We start from the raw sequence: 15,755 nt of genomic DNA on the forward strand, positions 1-15,755 counted from the left end.
GGGGGGAGTGGAGGAGGAGGGCGGGGGCGAGCGCTCTGGGCTTTCCGCGAGCCGGCGGGCCGCGGGAGGGGGCGAACCCCGCCCTGTGACTCAGGGCCGACTGAGCATGCTCCCAGCGACTGTCACCGCTGAAGACACTCTCTGGGGCTCGGGGCACACAGAGTTTAGTTTGGGCCAAGGAAGAAAGTCAAGAATCGGATAGGAAGAACTGGTGTTCGGGATCGGTCATGACACGTTTTACCGAAGCACTTTGGCGGCGAACCTAAGCCAGGTGTGCAGGAGCTCTGTTTAGATACCCGCTGGGAGTTGTGCAATCTACATGAGAGGGAAAGCATGCATGGGAGAGGAGCCTGCACAATGCAGGGAGATTTGAAGATTCTCATTGTGAGTGTGGCAGGAAAGTGTTGGGCTGTTTTTCCATTGAGGTCTTTTTTTGTAGCGAAAGCATGCAGTGTTGGAGATTAGGCTCACCAACCAAAACACTATAAGAGAAAAATAAAATTTACACCGTGGGACAAGGAGTACAGAAAATAGTACAAGAAGAACTTAAAAACAGGAAAGAAATGAAGGAAAGTCAGTTGTAAATAATTCCTTCCATTTTTAGTTTCTCAAATTATTTAATTCTTCAAAGTAGGAATTAGTATTTGTCAATGAATACTGCTAGGGATAATGGTAATTCCACAACCATTGGTTTGGTTTCTTCTGCCTTTATTTTTTTATTTTTTTCTCCACTGTCTAGAACATGTTTCTTGAGGAAGCTGGAAAGAGGAAGGGCTGGAAGTGAATATTTAGTAACACCAAAGATTGGGTTCCTTAAATGTCTTTACAGTTGAACTACTTCTTAGAAGAAAAGGAACAAGAAGAAATGTGGGCTTGAATTTGAGAATTGGTATTGCCGTTTTTCTGCCAATTTAACAGACCCTCACCTACAATACACACACATCTCTGCTCCTGAAAAGTGGAAAAGATACAAAGTTATGTTCACCTTAGATATTAATATAACTTCCTGGAAGCTTTTCTTATTTATTCTAGAACTGAAATCATTTATAAGAAGCCAAGATAACTTAGTTGAAATAACTGAAGCTTTGAAGCTACAGGGACAGGAATCAAAATGGTAATACAGGTAACTGTAATAATAATAATAATTACACTTATTTACTGTTTATCATTGTCAGGCACTGCCCAAAGCACTTTTATGGGTTATTTCTATTAATAAAATAACCCTATTAGATGAATACTATGATTTTTCACATTTTACAAATTTGGAAATAGACAAGTATAGGGGAGGAAAACTTTTTCCCTCTTACCTTCTATGTTCTTTGGTTGGCCTAATAAGTAAACTGACACAAGGCAGATTAACAGGAGAAGAACAAATTCATATGTCTAGGAGCCCATAAATATATGAGACACAAAGAAGTCACCAAAGCAGACAAGGTTTATTTATACCTCCTTCTAGGCCCTGAATTCTCTATCTCTGGTGATAGGGATGTCTTTCTACCTCCTGGTACTGGGAGGGTAACTTCACATGAGAGATTTACTTCCTGTTTTCAGGGGGACAAAGGAGGGTCAGAGTGTCCTTCTTGCACTGGCTGTTTCCCATGTAACTTTAATTCAAAATAACCAATATGCCAAAGTAGCATATTTGAAGGTGCCATTTTCTGCCCCCTTCACAGGTTAAAGTCCTTTAGCTAAATTCACATTGTCTTGCTTCTGCCACAGCTAGTTTGTAGGCTTGTACAAAACTTGAATCTTAGCTTCTGCAGCTATAAAAAAGAAATAATATCAACTTGTTATTGCTGTCATAAGATTTAGGTGAGATGATATATGTATAGTAGATGGTAGATAATACGAGGGAATAAATGTTGCCTATTATTAGTAATTTCAAGGAGTTTGGAAGACAATTTTACAGAGGAAGGGATGTTGGAAACTAAGGAACTAAGGAAGGCAGAAAATTGCAGAAAGAACTAGCTTTTTTGAACTAAAAATGTGTAAAGTGACATTTATATAAAATATAATAGGCATTTGTTAGTGATAGGATGTCCAGCAGTGACTATAAACATTTTGGTTTCATTACGAAAAATAATGTTAAATTTTGAAAAGAAACAACACTAGGTCACACATCTCTAGGTCATGTTCTTAAATGTTTGCTATTGACATTTTTTCCTATTCATTCATCACTCATTTCCTTTCAAAGAAGAGAAAGAAGAAGAAAGATCATATATTCCTTGAATTTTGATGCCATTCTCCATTTTCCTTCTTTTTGATTTTTTCTTTTTTTTCTGTTTTTGTTTGTTTGCTTGTTTGTTTTTACAGCCCAACATTCTTGTTTATTTAACTCATTGTCAAATTCCTAAAATCACTACCCATAGCATGAATCATAACTGTAGCAAATTTTTGTGTGTGTTTTTTTTTTTAAGTCTTGTTTTTCCAACCATTAAAACTCTGGATCCAATTTACCTACTGCCCCAGTGTTAGTATTTGGGGATTCATCTTTAAGTTGCCTTATTCCTATGGCTAGGCATGCTATGTAGACATTTGGTTGGATTAGAAAGGAATCTGAAAGGAGAATTAGATGGGAAAGAATCTAGTCAATTTATCCCATGACATAGTGTTAATATTATTCAGAAGTTGAGAAAAGAATACAATTAAGGGAAAAGACAATCCATATGATCAGAACTTGAAATGCTTTTGGTAAAATTTTTTGCCTGGATTTCTATTCATAAGGTGAAATAACAGTGGAAGAAACAAAGAATAGCAATATACTCAATATTCTAGCAGCCCATTTCCACAAATAAGTAAACTAGTAAATACATAAATGGCCTATAAACTAATAAAGCTCAAATGTCTTGCACTGTCTACCCACAGCCTCTATCCTCAGCTATGAGGTTCTCTACCCTCAGCTATGAACCCTCAGATTCTTCATTCCTCAGCCATGCCATATCTTCTCACATTTTGCTGACTTTTTGCATTCCCCATTTTCTCTTGTCCATGTCAAACTTGTCTGAGCCTTGTTTTTCCTTCAGGTCCAGCAAATGTGTCATCACCTCTCCAGCATTTCAAGGATTCCTTCAATAAGAATTAATTCCATCTTCCCCTGTGTTCTTTTTCATAGAACATTGTGTGTGCCTCTATCTGGAGCATTTTCTTTCTGCTTTACGTTATGGCTATATTATAATTTTTTTTCTGTCTCCCCATCTATTAGGTTGTTGGAGGACAGAGATGACATTTTATTCATCTCTGCAGTCTTCCAGTATCTGGCACAAATTCTTGCAGACAGAAGATAATCAATAATGTTTGCCAATTGGAGGAAAGAAATGATAGTGTGACTTTAAGGAACAGATATATGGTAGAGGTTGTTGGTGCTCACAATATCCATGATCTGCATATTACATTTCCCAGCTTCTCTGACAGTTATATTGGAATCATGTGACTAGTTCTAACAGAGTATGAATGAAAGTGACATATATCATTTCTGGGCAAAGGGAGTTAAGAGCCAGTGTGCTTCCTCCATTTTTGCCTTTCTCAGTCTCATGTTTTAGATAGAATAGCTATAAAACAGAGTCATTAAAAGATAAAGACGGACTGCTTGTCTTACACTGGACTTTGTGTGAGCAAGAAACCATTACTGTGTTAAGCCACTGATATTTTGGGCATTATTTGTTAGGAGGACCTAGCCTAGCTTATTCTGACCAATACACGATGTTACTTAAGAAGACTATAAATCATAATGGAATAAAGACCCAATGAAATGTTGAGATTAAGATAATGCTTTAATATGTTCTTAAGTCAAGGCTAAAAATAGATATTTCACAACCCCAAATTGATATTTAACAGCTTTTTTCCATGGCAAGACTTTGTGAGACCAAAGTAGACTCTGTGTGTGTGTGTGTAAACTACACACAATAGATTGATTTTAACTAAGAGCAAAAGGCCAAATGTCCAAATATTTCCCCATAGCCTGAGTGAAAAGAAGCATGTACCTGCCATCCAGTGGCGGCATACAGTGACTGAGATTGTAGGCAACTAGCAGCTGTGAATATGATTGCTCTGACCTGGTTTCATAGAAGGTACAAAATATGAAAGACCTCTGTCCACTGCTTGTAGATTTATATCTTGAGTACATCCATATAGTCTACTCTGGAAATACCTTCTATGGAAGCTTCCCATTGAATTGTGGAGAATGCAAATCTCATCTCCTTTTACAAAGAATAAAAAAAGAGAGGGACTCCTAGGTGGCTCAGTCGGTTAAGCATCTGCCTTTGACTCAGGTCATGATCCCAGAATCCTGGGATGAGCCCCACATAGGGCTCCCTGCTCAGCGGGGAGCCTGCTTCTCCCTCTCCCTCTGCCACTCCCCCTGCTTGTGCGCGCTCTCTCTCATAAATAAATAAAATCTTTTTTAAAAAGAGAGAAAGAAAACATTGTGTTGGACATTGCTGTATGATGTGACTTTCCATAACTATACAATAGCCCAGAGAGGTCTTTCGTCAAAATAAATGACCTTTGGAGCTCTAAAAATCTCTTGATGGATTCTGCATTTAAACTCCTGTCCATTGATATTTTTCTAACTTTACATTTTATTTAATGCTATCTGTAAAGTGAGCCTAAGGGATTCTAATTATAAGTGTCTTTTTAAGATTTTATTTTTAAGTAATCTCTACACCCAACATGGGGCTTGAAATTACAACCTGGAGATCAAGAGTTGCATGCTCTACCAACTGAGCCAGCTAGGTGCCCCTGAATATTTTAATTATTCTGAAGTATACAAAAGTTTTCATTATAAACTGTAAACCTTTCTGGCAGGGTTCTTGTAAATAGTGGCTTATAATTATTTAATACTTAATGAATTTTATGAAATAAATCAATGAGGACTGAATATGGTACCAAGGAACCTAGGTTTCAGTGCCTTTTCTTGTGCATATAGTCTTAGGTGGGTCACTTAATCTTAGCTTCACTTTCTAAACCTCTATGGTACTTTCAAGCACTTCAAGGGTGCAAAGATCCACAGAATTTTGCATAATTTTAACAAATGAAAATATTTATGTATGGTAGAGTTTTTTTTTTCCTAACTAACCAAAAAATAGGTATTTCCTTATATTTTGGACAGCAGTATTGATCAGGATACGTTTTATAAAATGCAACAATAAGGTTACCTGCTTAACTCGTAACATTGTGTAACTTGCCCTGTGCCTGGAATGTCCTTGAAGATTGAGTCACTGTTTGCATTTACATAATGCCTCCCAGGTCACAAGAGAGTTTCCTGCTAAAATACTCTCAGCTACCTGCCTCTCAGTAAGCTAAAATTTCAACTGCCCTTACTTTATTTCTTGGCTGAAGTTCAGGCCATATTGCCATTTCGTTTTTCATTCAGAAGCTCTTTTTCTGCTTTCTCTCTGCCAGGAATTGACCCAAACTGCATATTTGTTTTGTGCCGTTTTGCTATGTAATGGTAATTGATTTCTTAATGTTGGCTAATTTTCCTGTGATTATGTTGATAGTGATCTTGAACAATCACTTGTTACAAATTTTTTTCCCAAGACATTATCTGTATGAGGTCAGTTACACGAAATGTGGTATCAGTTTCAATCCACAAAATGTGATTCTGCCTTTAGCTCTATGATTTGAGCTGGAGCCTAGCAATGTAAGTCATCGCCTGAGGTTTATTGATCTTGTATTTTTTTTATCTTGGTCCACCAAAATTTCATTTCTCAACACACGTCCAGAGTCAAGAAATCCAATAATGACTTTGAAATATTTATCTTCATTTATTCGGCATATTTGTTAAGCAATCTGCCAGGCACTAGGATAAACTTTTTAGTTTTAAGTAGTGCTTCTCTCAAGAAGCCTATACACTATTTATTTAATTTTCAGACTGATTCTGATCCTAATGCTGTGATTACCTCCACCACATAATTATGTTTGTTCATAGATACACACCAGAGTATAAATATTGGGATATTAGGGGGTTTTTTTGTTTTGTTTTGTTTTGTTTTTTTAAAGATTTTATTTATTTATTCATGAGAGACAGAGAGAGAGAGAGAGAGAGGCAGAGGGAGAAGCAGGCTCCCAAGGAGCAGGGAGCCCAATGCGGGACTCGATCCCAGGACCCTGGGATCATGACCTGAGCTGAAGGCAAACGCTTAACCATCTGAGCCACCCAGGCGCCCGGGATATTAGGTTTTTTGAATGATATTCTTTGCAGGGTTTTTTTTTTATCTAAACTGGAATAGACCACCCTAGTCATTGAGTTGAAGAGTTATCTACAGACCCAGAAATATGTTTCAAAAAAGACATGTAGAGTTCTTCCTCAGTAGCCTTTATGGAGGAGAATGAGCTTTCTTTCATGATGTCAAAGACCAAAACAGAAATTGTGGATTTCTTTGTCAATATACCAGGTTTATTTCATGTTAAATACACTTGTATTGAAGCATAACTTACATACCTTAAAATGCTTGCATCTTACGTGTACAGTTAGATGAATCTTAACTACTGCTCCCATCAAGATTTAGAGAACTTCCGCCATCTCAGAAAGTTCCCTCTTGCTATTTTTAGTCAATCTGCTGTGCAACCCAGGCAATCATTGATCTGGTTTTTATCATCATAGACTAGCTGGTTTTGCCTATTCTAAATGTTATGTAAATGTAATAATTTAATCTGTATGCTTTTGTAACTGACTTCTTTCATTCTGCATATTTATCTTTAATTCATCCATTTAGTTATGTGTATGCTTTAGTAGTCTGTTCTTTTAATTGCTGAGTAGTGTTCTATTGTGTGGAAATGCCACAAATTCTTTATCAGTTCACATGTTGATGGATATTTGAATGCATTTTATTATTTGCTTCTATAAATATTTAAACACAAGTATTTCTGTGGACATATGTAATCATATCAAGTTTGATTTTTAATACATACAATAAAAACTTTAAAAAAACGCAATACAATGTCTGAAATGAGTATTTCAGATACTCAGCATCTGAGTAACTGGATATCGGCCTACTTGGGCACTTCATTAATGCACTAATTTGTCAAAGAAACAAATCTGTTTAAACTTTACTTTCTTCATAAGTAGTAAAAATTTGATTTGGTTATTAAGAAGCGTCAACCAGACAATGTAAATGGAATTGCTTTCTAAGTTATAAAGCTTAACAAAATGAAAGGTGGTATTCCCTTATGAAATAATCCCTCAGAAATAAAATAACTAAGTAAAATAAACTGATTTGACATAATTTGAATTATGAAAACAATCAAAGACAATATAAAATTAAGATTTGATATTTATCTCCTTAATAATTTTTTAAAGAACAAATCAGACAATTGCAAAATCCAGAAATAGTTTTATAAAGAAAAATTAATCACTTCTTGGCTTCATACTTTAAAGTAAGTTTCTGTTTAGTTAAGATTACACATATATGGGGTGCCTGGGTGGCTCAGTCATTAAGCGTCTGCCTTCGACTCAGGTCATGATCCCAGGGTTCTGGGATCGAGCCCCGCATCGGGCTCCCTGCTCGGGGGGAAGCCTGCTTCTCCCTCTCCCACTCCCCCTGCTTGTGTTCCTGCTCTATCTCTCTCTCTCTGTCAAATACATAAATAAATTATTTTTAAAATTTTTAAAAAAAGATTACACATATACATTTGGGTAACTATAAGAAAAATCATTTATTATATAGGAGCTGCAGACCCACTTGTAGAGTAGTACATAAAATGATATTCTTTCCCTCTGTCTTTCAACCAAATTATAACTTGAGAATAAAATTCTTCCTCATAACTATTCTGAAGAATTTATCTCTTTTCCTAGGTATGGATCTGGGTATGAGATTTTTAAAGATTATCCCTCTTTTTATTTGAGTGGTTTTCTTCTTTCCTTCCTACTCTGGTTACTATTTTTATATAAAAAGTTTAATATTATACTATAAATCAACAATAATTTCATTACATTCATGGATTCTGGTTGCAGAACAGGGATGGCTTGTCTCTGCTCCATAATGTCTAGAGCCTAAACTAGAAAGAATGGAACACAGGATCCTAATATCATTTAGGGGCTTCTTCAATCACATGTCTGGTTCCTGGGCCAGAATGAGTCAAAGGCTAGGCTCACCTGTATCTCCTTATTGGAGCACTGAAACATGGTTTCTTCTTATGGCTTGGGATTCTTACAGTATGATGGGTGTCCAAAAAGCCTCATGAGAGCTAGGCTTTTACGACCCAGGTGGAATTTGACCTAAACTCAAAAGTTACTCAGTGTCTCCCCCCTGCATTCTATTAACTAGTGAGTCACAGAGGTGTTAGTTTTCTATGGTTGCTGTACCAAATTATCACAAACCTTGTGGTTTAAAACAAAACAAATTTATGAACCTTTGGTTCTGTAAGTTGGAAGTCTGAGTGAGTTTGACTAGTTTCTCTGCCCTGGGTCTCACAATCTGGGGGAAATTTTGTTTCCAAGTTCACTCAGTTTGCTTGCACAATTCAGGTCCTTGAAGTTGGAGGGCTGAGGTCCCCATTTCGTTGGTGGCTGTTAGTTCCTTAAGGTCACCTCTATTCCTTGTCACATTTACCCTCTATCTTCAAAATCAATAGTGCCTGGAATATGTCTCTTGCTTCAAATCTCTCTGACTTTCCCTTCGTTTCGTCTCTTCTGCCTCCAGCTGGCGAAACTTCTCTGCTTTTAAGGTTTCATGTGATTACATTGGGCCCACTGGATAATCTCCCTATTGTAAGGCTCATACCTTACCTATATCTGCAGTCCTGTAACAACATATTCACAGGATCCAAGGATTGGAGTATGGATATCTTTGAGAAGGCATTCTACTACCACATAAGAGAAGAGGAATTAGACTCTACTTTTAGACAGGGGCAGCAAGGGTATATTTTAGGAAAGCATGTGGGATGGGAGGTGTTGTTGCAGTTTGGCAAACACAACCCACCACACTTTACTCCTTTGCTCTTTTTCTCTATTACCTCCTCTATTTGGAAAACAATTAGAAGAATATTAGCAGGAAAATTGCTAAACAGTAAGTGGGTAAGTGGACCTGCTTATAGTTTTTCTTAGGAAAATCGGGCCTGAGATACAGGGAAAGAACCAAGCCGTTTGTTGTTTGTTTCTTGATTGGGTTTTGTTTTATCTACTGTTTTTGAAAACTTTAGACTTTGTGGGAGACACCTTTGTGTTTCCAAGATCCCACAAGCAGCTCGGATGCACAGTGTGGTTAGGCAGGTCCCAGATGTCAGCAACTTCATGTTCTGCCTTAGCTGCGGGAAGTCACATCTTCTGATGTCACCTCCTTTTTTTGGGTAGCCTGCACCTGTTGACTGAGTGTGGCAGATGTATAAAAACCCAGTCATTTTGGCCCAGTGTGAAATATTCTTATGGGTAGTACTTCCTCCAGAGATCCCTGCTGGGTTTTGTCACAGTTTGATTTCCTCTTCTGCCCAATCTTGCTAACTCCCCTTTCCTTTCTTAGGTGTCCATTCTTAATAAATATTGCACACTGAACTTCTCAGAATCTGCTTGTAGGTAACCCAACCTTTGACAGTTGCTATCAGGAGGGGTCTGCGAACACAGCTGTAAGTATAGGCTTTTAGAGCTGCATTATCCATCACCTCGCTGGCAGTGAGGACCCCATCACAAACAGCTTCTGGAACAAGGTGGTAGTCCATTTGTTAAAACTTTTTAACAGTGTTGGGGGACATGCCAGTGGAAGGTATGCACTAGTGAGAGCTAAGTATCAGACTGTTTAGATGTATGGAGAAAACAGTATCTATTAGGATAACAGGGCCCTACTCCAAAGCAGTTATGAGACTTAGCCAGTGAAACTGGGGGAGTGCTTGTGTGACTGGGTTCTAAGGTCGCTTAATCAAGGGGGTCGAAACATAAAAATTAAATAGTAAAGGGTTGATTGACTTGGCAGCTGTGATATTATGATTTATAAGAGATATGTATATTTGGTCATTCAGATAACCATGTATACATGGTCTTCATTCATATTTCCTGGCTCATAGCTCCCCAAACCCTTGGAATTTCCTGAGTGATAAGAGTGATGAGAGCATCTTTTGTTATACTATTTGGTCTCCACTTCTCAGCTCCTGAAAATGCCTCAGAGCCATAAAGGTGAAATGGGTGTCTTGTTATAACATGCCCCTTTCTACCATAACTGGGTTTATGTTAATGAGATGACATTTGGAAAGCACCTAGGGATGGGGGCTGGTTGCCAGGGGGACCAACCCTGAATAGAGGGTTGGAACTTTTAGTCCTACCCCTGATTTCCAGGAAGAGGGAGAAATTGGAGGTTAAAGCAATGTAACTTTTTTAATCATTCATACCATTCATGAGTTGAGTTAATCATTCATGCCTAGCATGAATGAGTTAATCATTCATGCCTATGTAACAAAGCCCCCATAAAACCCGAGAGAAAGAGGGTCAGAGAGCTTCCAGATTGAGGAAATGCAATGCTTCCAACTTCCATGTGCCAACATGCTGAGTCCCAAGCTCTACAAGGACAGAAGCTTCTTTGTTCAGGACCTCACCCTATTCATCTGGCTGTTGATTTGCTACTTTAATATCCATTGCAATAAATTGGTGATCTGGTGAGCTAACAGGTTTTGTGAGTCCTGTGAGCTGTACTAGCAAATTAATCAAACCCAAGGAGGGGTCATAGGACCCTCTGATTTATAGCCAGTAGTTCAGAAGCATGGATAACAACCTGGGCTTGCTATTGTCATCTGAAGTGGAAGGCAGTCTTGTAGAACCACACCCTTTACCTGTGTAATCTGATTCTATCTCGAGGTAGATAGTTTCAGAATTGAGGTGAATTCTCTGATACTCTGCTGATGTCTGAGAATTGCTTGTTGGGTGTAGGGAAGCCTACACACACACACACACACACACACACACACACGCACACACACACAGTGGAATTGTGTCCAGGAACCCAAAAGAGCATTCTCATGATACAGGATTTACCATAATGGCACCCACATCAGGAGCCGGTATGAACTCTCTACTAGAAAGGCTCTTAGAAAAATAGAAAAAGCAATAGCCCATGATGAGTGTTTAGCATTCTCCAGAGAAGCTCAAGAGAATATAGATAATCTACAGGAAGGCCCCTACAGCACAGTGTTGACCAAGGGCATGAGGAATATGCTGGTAAGAGGGGCACTAGCATCACTAAAATGTTCAGTGGTAGCTCTCCTCTGTAGTTCAGGCAAGGCTGTTCCAGAACTAGGCTCACTGTTAACAGTGGGGCTGATATGATCCCAAAATAACATAATCTAGATAACAATGCTTAACTTCCAGAACTCAGGATATGCTGATAATTTTAATGACTAATAAGTTTGGCCTGGCATCCTGGTGGGGTTCATTCATAGCAAGTTATTAAGACAATTAACAGAACATGACATATCAATGGGCATAACAGATGGACAGCTGACAAGGGCACTACCCATCTTGAACCAGAAGAAGAAATCAAGTTGGATCACTGGGAGGGGAAATGGAGGGCAGTCACCTCAAAACAAAAACAAGAAACAAAAGACCACAAATAATTTCTCTATTTCCAGACCTGGAATTGGAACACTGGTCACAGAGGTGGCTGGTTCCTAGGAGAAACAATCCTGCAACACTATAATAGTTATACTTGGGTGGTTTCCCCCAGTCTTTCCACAAAGGAGCCATAGCTTCTTCCTTGGGAAAGAGGGAAGCTCAGATATCGTGAGGACTGAAGGAAAGAGTTAGAGTGGACACTGACACCTAAAAACCCAATATATCATCACACTCCTTCTTAGATTTTGGGCATACGGACTCCAGATAATAAATTAAGTATTGCCAACATCCAGCTTACAGTAAATTCACTGAGTCAATGTACCCATTCATCAATGGTCATTTCCCATCTAGGATTTAAACACTGAATAGTTGGGGAATAACTCCCACATTGAACCCTTGGTCTTTGAGGTGAAAACTATTAGAGACGGAAAAGCCAAGTAAAAGCCCTAGAAACTAACCTACCCCCCTCCCACCAAGATTGGAAATAAAAAACAATAGCACATGGTAAGGGGGAGGGGGAGAGCTAAGGAGATCAGTGGCACCCTTAAAGGCCTAAAGGATGAAGGGATGGTGATGCCATAATATTTTCATTTATTTAGTTGAATTAACTCCTACAGAAAATAATTTCTGAAGGATGATGATAAACTACCACAAGCTCAACCATGGAATAGCCCTACCTGTTTTCACCATACAGAAATGGTATCTTTGCCTGAGCAGAGGAATCCAGCTTCAACTACATGGCATGGTGTCACTGATTATGGTACATATATTCTTTTCTATGCCATTTAGAAGAGGATGAGAAACAGTTCACATTCCTATGGAATGACCAAAAATATGCATTTAGAATTTTGTTTAAATTCTGCTACTCTCCTGTCCTTTCTTACCATATGGTTCGAGGAGATCTGACCATCTGGATATTATCCTACAGAACAGCATATTGATCTATTATGTTGATAACATTAGATTTATCAGGCTGAATGACCAAGAAATGGCAAGCACACTAGAGTTCTTGGCAAGACACATGGGTGGGAGATAAACACATTTAGGAATCTTCTACTCTGTAAAATGTATAAGGGTCTAGTGTTTCACAGTGTGACAGGATATCCCCTCCAAAACAAAGATAAATTATTACACTTTGCACCTCCTACAATGAAAAGGGAAGAATGCCATCTGCTGGCCTCTAAGTTTTGGAGGCAGCATATTTTACACCTATAGATAGTGCTATGGCCCATAGACTGAGGGATGTGAAAAGCTTGCTGTCTTTGACTGGGGCCCAGAGAAAGAAAGGCCCCTGCTTCTTGAGAAACACAATTCAACATTCTCTTTGTGTTGGTGGTATCTGTGGTGGGAAAAAAGATCATACAGGGTTTGTGGCAATCCCCAGCAGGAGGAACATATTGAAGGTCTTTGGGGTTCTGAAGCAAGATTATGCCATCTGTGGCAGAGTATTTTACACCTTTTACAGCTGTTGATAAAGAATTCCTGACTACTGAGGTCCTGTTAAAGATAGAATGCCTCTTCATGGGACATCCAATGACTATGCAGATGGTATTGCCAGAAATCAGCTTAGTTCTAGCAGCCCTACCAAGTTATGAGGTCAGCAAACCCAGCAACAATCTACTATAAAATAGCAGCGGTGCATCTGAAACCAAGCATAAGCAGCCCAGAAGGTACATGCAAGTGATAGGAGCAGTTAGCCCAAACTCTTATGGAACCCACAACTGCTACTTCAGCACACTTCCCTTCACCCACACTTACAGCTGTAGGAGCAATACTGCTCTATGAAGGAGGAAACAAAAGGTAAAACTTGGCTTTATGGGTAGATCCACTCAATATGGACAGTTGTATTACAGATCTATTCAGGGACAGCCTTGAAAGACAGTGATGAGGGGAAATCCTGCTAATAGGAAAAGTTTCAGGTGGGACACCTGGTCATCCACACTTGTAGACAAAGTTGTGTCTCACAGATAAAATATATACAGATTCATGGGCAGTAGCAAGTGACCTGGCTGCTGATCAGAGGCCTGGAAAGAAAATGATTGGAAGACTGGGGACAAAAATGTCTGGAGTATAGGCATATGGATGAACATAGGAGAGTGGTCATAAAGTGTTAAAATGTTCACTCCACATGTTAATGGCCCAAGACAGCATTCACCACAGAACAGTTACTGAACATTCAAGTTCTCAAAGTGACCAGCAGGTTCTTTCATTGGCCCCTCCAGTGAAGTTATGATGGCACATAAACAAAGCAGCCATTAGGTGAAATTGGAGGTCATGCCTGGACTCTGACTCACTAGGGCTGATTTCGGTACTGCTTCTGCCAAGTATTCAATATCCCAGTAATAGAGACCAATGCTGAGGCCTGATATGGCACCATTCCTTAAGGAGACCAGCTGACTGCTCCATATCAAGTGCTCCATATCCACATTGGGCTCCTTCAGTCACGAAGAGCCAGCATATTTCATATATGGGTTTGCCTTCTCTGCATTCAGGGCCTCAACCACCACTATTATCTGAAGACTTATGGAGTGTTTGATCTACAAGCATGTGATCCCATATAACAGATCGATCAGGGAATGCCCTTTTTAGCAAAGGAAATGCTGGAGAGAACCCTTGACCATGTTATCTATTGGTTATTACACTTACTGCATTGAAAGGTTGCTGGCCTAATAAAGCATTGTAATGGACTGTGGAGGACAGAGCTGGAGTGGCAGCGTAGAGGCAACAATCTACAGGATGAAGTGCCATCCTCCAGAGCGTAGTATATGCATTAAATCAAATATTCTTCAATGATGTTATAGTCCCCAAATAAAGAACAAATGGCACCCAGAATCAGAGAGTGGAAGGACAGGTGGCCTCACTTATGATCATTCCCAGTGATTCTGTGTTTTTGTCCCCACAACTCTGGGCCTTACAAAGCTCAATGTCCTGGTTCCCAAAGAGGACACATGTTCTCCAAAGGCCATTGCCAGCGTCTCATTGAATGATAACCTACAGCTGCTATGTCGCCATTCTGGGTTCCTTATGTCCAGGGACAAACATGAAAGAAAAGAAATAATTTTCTTGGCAGGAATAATTGACTCTGATCATCAGGAGGCAATAGGGCTACTTTCAATGCACTAGGAGCAGGGAGAGAATACATGTGCAACTCAAGTGGTCCACACTGGCAGGTGATAACCCCTTACCCAAAGGGGACAGTAGACAGGTACATCAACCCCAGGCCGAGGAGGGCAAGGTGATCAGGGACTCAGGCCTGTTGAAATGAGGGTCTGGTTCACACCACTAGGTAAATCACTGATGTCAGCAGAGGGGTAGCTAAGGTTGAGGGAAACCTAGAGTGTATAGTGGAGGAGGGAGAAGATCACAACTGAGTATCAGCTGTGGCTCTAAGCACAACTGCCATTTCAGGCCTGTCATTTGTCTCACTAACCTCCTACTTTTAAGAGTCCTTCAGGAAGAAAGGCCTGCCAGTTCCTGCCCTACCAAGAGCTGATTTTTGAACCTATATGGAGAATTATATGCCAGTGGTGCAAAGGGTGAACGGTGATAAATATGAAGATGCACCACCCAGGTGCCCTTCAAATAATGACTTGCCGTAGGGAGTGCAGTTAGCAGACAGCCTCAGGGTGAGCTTCTTCAGAGTGGGCCTCAGCTACAGGACACTGTTTCACCTGCACCTAGTGAGGAAGTAAGGCAGGAGGGGGCAGGGTGCCCCACCACTGGACTGTTTCGGCAGCCTGGGGTTTACTATTACAACTGGGTAAGGGAGGACCAATAGATGCCCACGAGGATCACCTGAGTTCTCTCCAGAACTCCATGTCAAATTGGCCAAGGCTTTGTTGAGTTCATCACAGTTGGATTTCTTCATCTGCCCAGTCTTGCTTACTCCCCCTTCCCTTTGCTAAGAAACACCTTGTTGACTAGATGCAGTGTCACTGTTAGTTTCTGGAGAACCCAACCGATGACATACCAGTTTAGAAAGGCAAACCTAGCACCATCTTTCCTTATCTCTGCCATCAGGATCCACATTCAAGACACAAAACTATGTGAAAATCCAGCACATAAAGAATACACAGTATCACTAACCCAGCAATAACAAATCAAGTTAATATGCAATTTCCCATTCCCTTCCTCTTTTTAAACTCTGATCATCTCGTAATCCACATGCTGTAATTTAAAATTGTCCTGGATTAAATCTCTCCATATGTAGTTTTGGGTTTTT

This window comes from Mirounga leonina, unplaced genomic scaffold, assembly GCF_011800145.1.
Source record: "Mirounga leonina isolate KUSES-001 unplaced genomic scaffold, KU_Mleo_1.0 Mir_126, whole genome shotgun sequence".
NCBI classification, from domain to species: Eukaryota; Metazoa; Chordata; class Mammalia; order Carnivora; family Phocidae; genus Mirounga; species Mirounga leonina.